Below are 12,126 nucleotides of genomic sequence, written 5' to 3'. Positions count from 1 at the left end.
GAGTTGTCAGCACACAGCCTGACGTGGGCTCGAACTCACGGACCATGAAATCATGACCTGAGCCAAAGTCGGCTTGACCGACTAAGCCACCCAGGCGCCCCTACTTAAAAAAAAATTACAATATCTCATTCTTCTTTTCTTCCTCTGTACTGTAGGGAAAAGCAGAGTCTGGGTCTAAAACTCTACATTCAAATCCCTGTTCTTTCATTTAAGATCCTGGGTAATTCATGAAACCGTCTGGACCTGAGTTTCTTATCAGTAAAGTGAGGGGAGGGTAACGATGCCTGCCCCACTTGCCTTATGGGGTTACGGTGGGTGTTGTCGTGTAAGACGATAGATGGAGAATAGATGTGAAAGTGTTTTGAAAACTATGAAATACCATAAAATGCAAGGTATTCTATTATCCCCTGTCTTCTAATCAGACCCCGGATCATTTTCCCCTTCCAAGCTCCATGTGCCTTTCCTATCTCCTCCCTAAAGCTTAACTCCAAAACAGTACAAAAGTGGGACACTGTGAGACCCTGCTTGTCCAATTTAAGCCTTGATGGCCACTGAAGAACAGTCATTTGTTTGCTCGTTTTTGTTTTGTTTTGCAAACACAAAATGAAATCTCATTCATTTGGGGGAAAGCTAGTGAAAATGGGGGGGGGGGGGGAAACAAGGAGTAATTAAAAATACCAAGACTATTTTATTATGTTTCTCCATGAAAGTAAGAATTTTAAGTGCCTACCGTGTGTGCTCATGTAGATATTAGAAGAGATATCAAGGAAGCTTTTGATGGATCTTTAGTTCAGCATGCGTCTGGGTTTGTGATGCTCCAAATGCATAAGGAAAGGCACTCTTACCTGGGGGTTCACAGCTTCTTCAGAGGTCTACAGATGGGTTGTCAGAGGGTCCTTGGAATCACATGTCAAGCTTTGGACATATGTGCATGTGTCAACTTTCTGTAGTGAGTGCCCAAAGCTTTCATTAGGGCTTCAAATGATCTGTGATATCAATCAATCAATCAATCAATCAGTCTTTTGAACTGAGACAGAGAACACAGCTACAATGCAGATAGACTGAAATAAAAATTCATGGCAGGTGGATCATTATGTGAACTTGGAAAAGACTTTTCAAAAGAAATGACTGAGGAGTGCCTGGGTGGCTCAGTCGGTTAAGCATCTGACTCGGTTTCAGCTCAGGTCATGATCTGGCTCTTGGTTTTGGCTCAGGTCATGATCTCACGGTTCATAGGTTCGAGCCCTGCATCGGGCTCTGGGCTGACAGTCAGGAGCCTGCTTGGTATTTTGTGTCCCTCTCTCTCTGCCACTCCCTTGCTCTCTCTCTCTCTCTCTCTCTCTCTCTCTCAAAAATAAATAAATAAACATTAAAAAAAAAAAAAGAAAAAGAATGACTGTATCAGGCCCTAAGCTAAGACAAGTTTCTGCTGGGTCTGCTCATATGGGTAGATAAGATTAATGTATTAAGTATAGCAAACCATTATACTAAAAAGTTCTAACATCTGGTACTCCACTAGTTGCAAAAGCTTTAGAAAATCACAATAGTCATAACTCCTAATTTAACTGTTTGATCTAGTAATCAGGCTTCAGTTTCAATACATTTTGAAAGTTCCCTGAATAAAATGTGAAGTACAATCAAACTTACATCATTAGGGGGAAGGAAAAAAAAAGGAGTAAATGTGAAAATGGCGTTAGTGGAATCTTTGGTCACGTGATCCCTTTTCCTCCTTTCTGTCAATTCACTGTTTAACTAAGGTCTTTTTCTATGGATTCCACATTCTCAACTGCTGCCTCAGCAAACACGTTTGTTGAGTCCCTATTCTGTAGATGGTTCCATGCATAGAATTTAAAAGTTGTCACTCATCATGTACTTATCTGACTGGGGAATCAGGAGGCAAAGGGAGCAGGAAAGAGGTCAGGAAGCCCTCCTTCCATGCAGGGTTCAAATCCCACCTGTGAAACTTTATCCTTGGGAGACACTGGGGAAATCCCTTAATCAAACTTAGACTTAGAACCCCCACCTCCTGAAGACAGTGGGAATTTGGTTTCTTCCTTCACCTGTTGAAAATATTTAATCTCATTTTTGGCTAGTCTAATTGGCAATTAATCTAAGTCTACTGAGTCTGCAGATTCTAGAGTGGGAATGTCTTGTTATCAAATAAGTGACTCAAATGTTCCTGCCATTTTAGAGACAGAGGGGATAGTTTGAGGCTATAATAGTGAGTGGAGGCTCCCTGGAGGGGTGACTTTAGCCAAGTGTTGACTATAGGGCAGGACTGGCATGGTAAATGGAGTAATCTCATTTTCTAAAGTTGGAGAGTATTATTATTTTAAAGTGTGTGTGAAACGAACTCTCCAAAGCTAATGCAGAGGTGGTCACCAGCTTAGCCCAAGTCAAATGATTATACATTCTAAATTGGTATTAATTAATCAGTGATGGATTTTTCCCCTTTCTCTTAAAAAAAGACATTAACATAATGAAAATATTCCCATTTAGAGAATTATCTATGCAAGACACTGAGCCATTACCAAAATCTTTTTTTTTTTTTACGTTTATTTATTTTTGAGACAGAGAGAGACAGAGCATGAACGGGGGAGGTCAGAGAGAGGGAGACACAGAATCTGAAACAGGCTCCAGGCTCTGAGCTGTCAGCACAGAGCCTGACGCGGGGCTCGAACTCACGGACTGTGAGATCATGACCCCAGCCGAAGTCGGCCGCTTAACTGACTGAGCCACCCAGGCGCCCACCAAAATCTTTTAAGACAATTTTGGGGGGCCTGGGTGGCTCAGTTGGTTAAGCATCGGACTCTTGATTTCGGCTCAGGTCATGATCTCAGAGTTCATGGGTTTGAATCCCGAGTAGGGGCTGTGCTGTGCCTCTGTGTTGTCAGTGCAGAGACTGCTTGGGATTTTTTCTCTTCCTTTTTCTCTCCCTGTCTCTCTGCCCCTCTTCACCCAGTCTCTTTCTCAAAATAAGGAAACTTAAAAAAAGACAACATTGTGGGGTTAACAATTTGATGATAATAGTAAATCTGAATAGAACGTTATAGTGTGCAAAATACTCTTGAACAAAGTATAAATTATTGGCATAAGCTACCATGTATACAAGACAAAGTATGACCTATAGTAGAGGGTCAGAAATCACTATTCACCTTTTTGTAGATAGGCAAAAAGTTACAGAGAAATTCAATGACCTGACTGAAGGTCATTGATGAGTTAGACTCTTTCCTCAGTCTCTACACCCAATGTGGGGCTCAAACTCATGACCCAAGACCAAGCGTCACATGCTTTTCCGACTGAGCCAGCTAGACACCCACTTCTTGTTTTTCAGTTTATGCTTTCACTTGGTTGTGCAGTGGTTTTCACTCCATGGATGGCTCCAAATCTTATCTCCACACACTTCACTATTTTCCTAAGCTCAAGAGATCTGCTCTTAACTGCCTGCTGAACATTCCCATGTGGAGACCCTATCAGCACCTCAAACTCAACATGTTAAAAACAAACTCATTATCCCTTGTGCCAAATCATCTCTTCTTCCCGATCTCCGTAACTCTGTCGATAACGTCACCACCCCCAACTCACCTAGGCACCACAATAACACAAGGTCTCATGTCATGAGAACTTCAGGTTGCTTTACTTATGTTGTTTCCATAATCTTAGCCGAACGTGCAAAGTAGGGTGTTTGATTTCACTGCTCCTCCTTTTCTGCATTCCTAGTTGACGATTGGTGTCACACAGGCCTGGCTCCCAATAACAGCTCCTCAACAGATTAATTGTGGGGACCTTGGGAAGGTGACTTTATCTCAGTTTTCCTGGTATGTAAAATGGGCATAAGAATATCCATTTGCTTAGGAGGAAAAACATCTTGAGGTCAGAAAGGAGTAAAGAGCAGGTGAATTGGTAGCACAGGGAAAGTACATTGAAAGTGTCCCCTTACGGTGGTCTCTTTCTCTCAGAAGCGGGATGCTTTTGAGAAGGTGTAGCTATGAGGTGGGGCCAGAGGAAGGTAGCGAACATTTACTCAACTGCTCTGAAGGACGAAGCGGCTGGGAGTGATCCCAGAGGGAAGACTCAAAGAGGTCAAAGAGGAGGACCAGTGTGCACAGGGAATGAGAGATGAATGTCTAGGAGTGGGAAATGGAAGTTTACGGCTGCAGAAGTGGGACAGTTCCTGGTGAAAAGTGGTCCCAAGCGTGGGTGGCTGTTGTGGAACACAGGTGAAAGTCTTTGGGGTCAAAGAACTGGAGCACAGCCTGTCGGCTGGGTAATCCGCTTGTATAGTGGAATCTACCGGGATGATGGCAAGATTAGAAGGTGAACAGGTGGCAAAGTTAAAAAAAAAACAACAACAATGGTGAGGGCAGAGTCTCTGGGAGACGATGAGAAGGTGGCATTCCTGAAGCCTGAGGATGCTCAGCTGCCTGTTCTGCCTCTGTTCTTCCAGATGTTTGTCCCGCACAAAGCATCCAGAGCTGTCTCTACAAAGAACACATCTGATCATGCCGTTCTCTGCCTCAGCACCCGTCAGGTTGTTTCCGTGGTCTACATCTCTTTCTTGCCTCTGTGCACTTATCTGCTCCCGTTGTCTCTCCACCGGAATGACCTGGCTTCCCTTTCCGCCAGATGCTGTACGAAGCTGACACACGGATCCCCCAGCCGGAGGTGCTGTTTCTCCCTGGACTCCTGTAGTGCCTTATTTCAACCTCCCTTCTGGCCTCTGTGACATGTGTCTTGTTTTACAATGTCTGCTTCGTGCAACTGATCTCAATGGTGCACCATTTTTGAGTGCAAGGCCATTTGTTGGCGTTTGGCAATATGATAGCTGTGTATAATTTATTTGTAAAATAGCATTTTTATGAATGCGTTCATTATAGAAAACTTGGAAACCACCGAAAAGCACATCTTCTCACACAGACACACAGAAAAGAAATAAAAATCCTTAGTCCTTATAGCGTTTAGAGATAAGACTGCTCACATATTAATATGCGAGCTTCCAATTGAAGGCTTACATTATAATACGAGCCGTTTACGGTCATATCACCTCAATCCCTGGCTACCAATTGGAGTCATTTGGGGAGCTTTTATGTCTGGGCCTCATCCTTAAAGATTCGTATTTATTTGGTCTTAAGTGGGGCCTGGGTATGCTCTCTGTATGTATAACAATAATCATACTTCTCGAGGGTTATTGTTCCAAGCAATTTACAAGAATAGTACTGTCATTGAGTCCTCCAAATGATCACGTGAAGTTGGTATTCTTATTACGTATCCCCTTTAGTCCTACCTTTAGTTGCGAAAACTAAAAACCAGTGAGGTAAGTAATTTGCCCCAAACAAGTGTTAAATGGCAGAGCAGGAAATAGACCCAGGCATTCAGGCACCAAAGCCTACTCATAAGTATATAACCTGGATGAACTGGTACAGAACAGATATACACAAATTATGTATATTTCTAAATCAAAACAATGTCATTCTTAAAATGGATGTGTTTTCTGCTTGCTTTGTGGGTATTTAGATGGCCTTAATTTCTTGTCATTTTATTAAAAAACAATTTTTTTTTTTACTTTTTTAATTTATTTTTGAGACAGAGAGAGACAGAGCATGAAGGGGGGAGAGTCAGAGAGAGAGGGAGACAGAATCCGAAGCAGGCTCCAGGCTCCGAGCTGTCAGCACAGAGCCCGATGCAGGGCCTGAACTCACGGACTGCGAGATCATGACCTGAGCCAAAGTCGGATGCCCAACCGACTGAGCCACCCAGGCGCCCCAATTTCTTGTCATTTTAATTGCGTGGTGAAATTTAGCAGGGATTAAGTCAGCCAAATCATGGTTTTGTGCATTTTATCAGATGTTTGAACTTGTCTTAACTCCGGGCTTATAATCTCCTGAATGGAAGGCTTGTATTTGTTTTGAGAAAAATTTATGTGAATTTTGTGTTTGGTTTTGCTTTGTGTAAAGGTTTTGCTTTGGCTACCTACCCGGAGACTAAAGTTCTTCTTGTGTGGTGTTGCTGGAGACTCCACAGCTTATCTTTTATATCATATATCTGATTTTTCTAAAGTCCCAGAAGGCTCTCAAGACATCCGACATTCAGCTCCATTCCCTTGCTCTTGAAATTAGCACCTAAAGATGAAATAAATCAGTTCAAGAATCTAATCTGCCTGCTGAAGCAGATTGTGATCTAAGCACCAATTTCCTTCTCTTAGGGGCATTTCCCAAACTAGAAATCAAAATTTGTCCGACTCAGTACTATGTAACAATTGGTTTATAATCTTCCACATCGATGATCCAATTATCAGCTGTGAAAATAGATTTTTCCTAAGATTGTTCATAAAGCTCTTGTATTTGGTAAAGGAACATGTAAAAAAATAGGAAAGGAAACACGAATTTAAGGTTTTCAAAGTCTTAGGGAATTCAAGTCAGTTGCCTGGAATTTAAGACTGTTAACTTAAATTTCACCAGAAAGTATCTGTCCAATCAAGAACATGGCAGAGATTTCCAGTTACCTCTCAGCATCCATTCTCCTTTCTCTCCTCACTACTAGAACCCGGAGGGTTAGCTGGCCACACGGATACTCAGAATAAAGTCTACATCCCTATTCTTCCTCGCAACTTGGCGTGGCCTTGTGACGGGTCTGGAAAATGTAATGTATATCGAAGTAGGGTGTGCAAATCCTTCCCCCTTCCTTCTGGCTGGCTGGCATGTCGATGCAGTGGAACAGAGGAAGGGGGTAAAGAAATGTGGCCGTTCTAGTCTAATTGTATGTGCTAAGAGCCTCTTTTCCCACTTGGGGCTTACCTTTTCACTCTCTTTTTTTTTTTTTTTTTTTTTTTTTAAATTTTTTTTTTTTAACGTTTTATTTATTTTTGAGACAGAGAGAGACAGAGCATGAACGGGGGAGGGTCAGAGAGAGGGAGACACAGAATCCGAAGCAGGCTCCAGGCTCTGAGCTGTCAGCACAGAGCCCGACGCGGGGCTCGAACTCACGGACCCCGAGATCATGACCTGAGCCGAAGTCGGACGCTTAACCGACTGAGCCACCCAGGCGCCCCACCTTTTCACTCTCTTAATGAGGTCTTTTGCTAAAAAGATGTTCTTAATTTCAATGTTATTCAATTTGTCAGTTTTCCCTCTTTTATACAGTTGCTATTCAAGTAGCCTTTTCCCACCTCAAGATCTCAAAGACTCTCTTCTGCTATTTTCAAAAGACTGCTTTACAATTCACATTTAGGTATGCAGTTCTTCTGGAATTAGTATAGGTATATGTGGTGATGCTGGGGTTAAGTGTTATTCATTTTCCAACATGGCTAATCAATTGACTCTGTACCATTTATTGGACATCAGATACCCCAGTGCTCTGCACCGGTCACCTTTGTCATAGATCAAGTGTTCATGTACACGTAGGTCTGTTTCATTACTCTGTCCTTTTATATTGGTCTCTCCTTTTATCCGTGTAGTGGTGCCACACTGTCTTAATTGCTATAGTTTTATAATAAGTCTGTATATCAGCTACAGAATTCTAGGTCAGCAGTCAGTTTCTTTTAGAATTTAAATATATTATTCCTTTGTCGTTTGTCTTTTGCTGTTTCTGTTGAAATATCAGCTGTTGTTCTACTCTTTTGAAGACAAACTTTTTTTCCTTTTCTTTTTCCTCTCGTCTTCAAAAATTCCTCTTGAGATATTCTCATTATCTATTACTCGAATATAAAACATATGGGTGTAGTTTTGGTTTTTTTAACCTCTTTTTCTTTACCGGAAGAAAGAGGATCTTTGTCTCTCTCCTCAGTCCCTTGAGCATTAACCAGTCTTCTGCTTGTATAGAGCAGTTAATAGTATGACTCAAAAGAATTATTCTCATCCTGGCTAAAAAGACTTCATTGGAGGGACTCTCAGAGACTTGGCTGAAAAAGCTCCAGCTGCCTGGGTAACTGAGAAATGCAGGAGCAGAATCTCCGTTTTCAATCACTTCCCAGGGCAGGCTTTTTTTAGTTCAGGAAGAGAGGGAATGCATTGTGATTCTTAAAGAAACTTGGTGCATTTTCGATTCATGATTACAGATTTGCAAGACACCCGTCTCTTTGCCACGTGTATTTCCTTAGAGGAAAAAAGATGAGTAGACACAGTGATCTGTTTTCACTCGAGATGGCAGGAGACATTAAAAACAAAAGCAACCAAATGATACAGACTGCATGAAGTTGGCCAGGGATCTTTTTATTGCCTCCTAATGTATCTGTTCCTATTCTTGGTTTACTTAGCAAGGGTGTGGACCCGACTTTTTGGTGCAGGGAGTTAGCTGTTATTATAACCCTACGACAACTCTATAAGGGTTGCACAAAAACTGAATGTCACTTTCATAGACTTTTAGAATGACTCCTTGGTGAGAAAGAAAAGGTTTAATCTGGGTTCATAAAATTGCTCCTGGATACTATAATAAATTTTCACCACTATTATAGGACCTGCTTTGAATTCTAGTTTATTCCAGCAAATAAGAGATAATCACTACATATTTTTTAAATAAATTAATGAATGACCTTCTATTCTCATGTGATACTTTTCAAATAAACATTATTTCAGCCTATTATCTGACAGGGGAATATACTTTTCCATTTTGACCATTTATTGGCAGATACCTCATGCCTTGAAAAACCCTAATTTGGATTTTTTTTCCCCATAATGGGTGAATAAGATAACACAAAAAATTTACATTCTTTAACAACAAGCACAATTTGTTACTAAGATGTTAGAATCAGGCATCTTTATTTTTTTTTTTTTATTTTTTATTTTTTTTAACATTTTTTATTTATTTTTGGGACAGAGAGAGACAGAGCATGAACGGGGGAGGGGCAGAGAGAGAGGGAGACACAGAATCGGAAACAGGCTCCAGGCTCCGAGCCATCGGCCCAGAGCCTGACGCGGGGCTCGAACTCACGGACCGCGAGATCGTGACCTGGCTGAAGTCAGATGCTTAACCGACTGCGCCACCCAGGCGCCCCAGGCATCTTTATTTTTGATCACAAATTAATAGTCATCCTATCTCCATTGCAGTGGCTGGTCACATAAAAAACACAAATACAAATGAGTTAGTACTTGACAGCTTGCCATGATACGACTTACACAGGTAAATCAGTTGCAAAGGGAAAAAAGAGAGATTTGAAATGAAAGTTGGAGTTCCAAGTTGTTGCCTTCTGCCACAATAGGGCATTAAAGATGGATGACCACAGAAGGAGAGCTGGGATACCCAGCATCAACCAAATTGGGAGAATAAAACTACCACTTTGATGAGATTAAATGCAAATTCATGAAAAGGATGTAATCGTGTAAAAAATAATAAGCACATATTCATTCTCGTTTGACAGATGAGAACAATTGGTAGCCCTGCTCTTTTTTTTTTTTTTTAATTTTTTTTTTCAACGTTTTTTTATTTATTTTTGGGACAGAGAGAGACTGAGCATGAACGGGGGAGGGGCAGAGAGAGAGGGAGACACAGAATCGGAAACAGGCTCCAGGCTCCGAGCCATCAGCCCAGAGCCTGACGCGGGGCTCGAACTCACAGACCGCGAGATCGTGACCTGGCTGAAGTCGGACGCTTAACCGACTGCGCCACCCAGGCGCCCCGTTGGTAGCCCTGCTCTTGACCGTGATGCTACAGTGCCTCCCCAGAGATGGCAAGAAAGGATATCAAATGCTGTTTACCCTCAAATATCAAATGAAGCCCAGCTTTCACAGTTATGCTTTGAAAAAAAAAATCACAACACTGTTGTCATTGCCGAAAGAGTCTTTCTTATTATCCTTATTTCTAGAGGCAGAGAGGATTCAGGAAATAATGCCAGTAAAATACTTTTAGCTTGTTATAGTTTAAACACAGAGAGACCATTATTATTGATGAGTTTTAGCAGCTAGTCTATACTGTAAATACACACAGAAAGGTGCGTGTAAAAAGTCCAATAAAAAACCGGTATCAGACACAGAGAGAACCAAACCCCTTCTGCCACCAAAAAAACCCATACAAAGGGCACAAATTTCATGGGCATGCACTTTTTGCTACATTATTAATTAGGCTATGCTGTTTGATTTTTTTTTTTCTGTCAAAGATCAGCTAGAGTAATGGTTATGAAGAATTATCAGATGCAATACAAATAATTTTATGTTAGTTTTATTCCAAAAAAACTACAAAAAGGCTTCAAGTGATAGACGGAAGTCTTGGTTATTAGATTACCTAATGTTTCAGAATACAGACAATTTCCATTTAGCTTTAACTAGTTCCTGGACACATTTAATTTTTTTTTTATATTTCATAATTTAATTCACTCATAAAATAGTAAGGATACAGATGCCATTAAAAAGTTACCCCAAAATAACAAATATTATAAATAAGGCAGACATTTCATTATTTTAGAATATTAGAGAAAATGAATATATTATATATGGTAACTGGTTACACAGTAAGATAACTGATACCAATGCAATGTTATTTAGATATTTACTTTAAAAAAAAAATGTTTATTTTGAGAGAGACAGAGAGACAGAGAAACAGAGAGACAGAGAGAGGGAAAGAGAGAATCCCAAGCAGGTTGTACACTCAGCGTGGAACCCCATACGGGACGCAGTCCTATGAACCGTGAGATCATGACCTGAGCTGAAATCAAAGGTCGGATGTTCAACCGACTGAGGCACCCCAGGCGCCCCTAGATATTTACTTTTGATTTGCAAAATGGCCAAGAACATCAACCAAACATTTTGATACAGCGGCTAAGGGAAAAGAAATCCCTGATAGTAGCAAGGGCTTGTGGGAGGATTACATTTAACAGATGAACTTTTTGCTTCCAAATTTCCTGCTGACAATAATCTTGTTACATTTCTTAAAACCTTTAGTGTATACGGGGTTGCCTGGAAGCTAAGGATTTTAAGAAGACAGTTTTCAATATGTAGTTATAAATATGGCACTCACTAATAAGTGTGCAACTTGAAATGTTTTTAAAATGAAACATTCATTTGATTGCCAAACTTACAATGTACTTAGTGACTTAATTTTCTCTTGTAAAATCAAGAACACATTTGGTCACAATAAGATTACAGGTTAAATATTATTTAACTTGTGCGCATTTATTTATTTTCTCAATATCAATTATTATATCTGCACCACGATAACTTTACATCAAACTAGCATTTAGATGACATAAACTTTAAGAGTTCAGTACTTTTTCCTATATGTATAAAATGGAATAGAAACAAGTTGAAGAATATAAAATTCAGTGTCTTTTTCCTAAACCTTCTAAAATCCTGTTTATTTTCTTGGGAATCTATTACCTCCTGTTAGGGATCTCATGTTATCCAGAAGAAGTTAGCATGATCTTAAAGGCTAAAAATTTTTAATCCTTAAAATCACCTCTCCCTTAATTCAGGAATGATCAGTTGTAATAAGTTTGGTGAAACAAAGGTATCAACACCTCTCCATTTCCCCTTCAGGGTAATTCTCTATTTGTTTATTCCTGAGGTATTAAATTTATATACCCTACAAACTTGAATGGGACCCTTTAAAATTTTTTTTAGCACATTCTGACTTTTTTCATTTAATGTTTTTGAGTTGTGTAATGAGGCTGTACTTGCTTTTATTCTGAAAATGGCTTAGTCGAAATTAAATGACTTTCCAGTTATGGCTGAACAGCTCAACATTTTGAACTGTGAACATCTCTCACCAGCTTACCTAGGTGGTTAGAGTGCAATGAAATATTCTTATTTCTTGACTATTTTTTGATCTTGGAAAAAAGCGCATCTGAAAAGCTATTTAGTAATTTGACAAAAAAAATAATCTTTCTGATATGATTATAGTTTTGTTTGTAACCTTTAATGAAGACATATTTGTAACATGATACTTGAGTATATTAATTTATCCACCCAATGAAGAGTTAATGCTTTTCAAATTGTCAAGAAAAAAAGACTCTTTATTATCAAATGCTAACTTTTCAAACGTTAGCCTTTAGTAAATAAAATATTTCTGTATTTTAAATATTCTAAATATTTAGAAACTTGTAATTCCTTGAGCTACAAAGAAAAATCCCCCCCCCCCCCCCCCCGCCAAATTGGCTGAGCAGACAATTTTGAAGAGCTTATTCTTTAATTAAACCCAGCA

This window comes from Neofelis nebulosa, chromosome 15 (assembly GCF_028018385.1).
Source record: "Neofelis nebulosa isolate mNeoNeb1 chromosome 15, mNeoNeb1.pri, whole genome shotgun sequence".
Taxonomy (NCBI): Eukaryota; Metazoa; Chordata; class Mammalia; order Carnivora; family Felidae; genus Neofelis; species Neofelis nebulosa.
Note: the sequence above shows the minus strand (reverse complement) of the source record.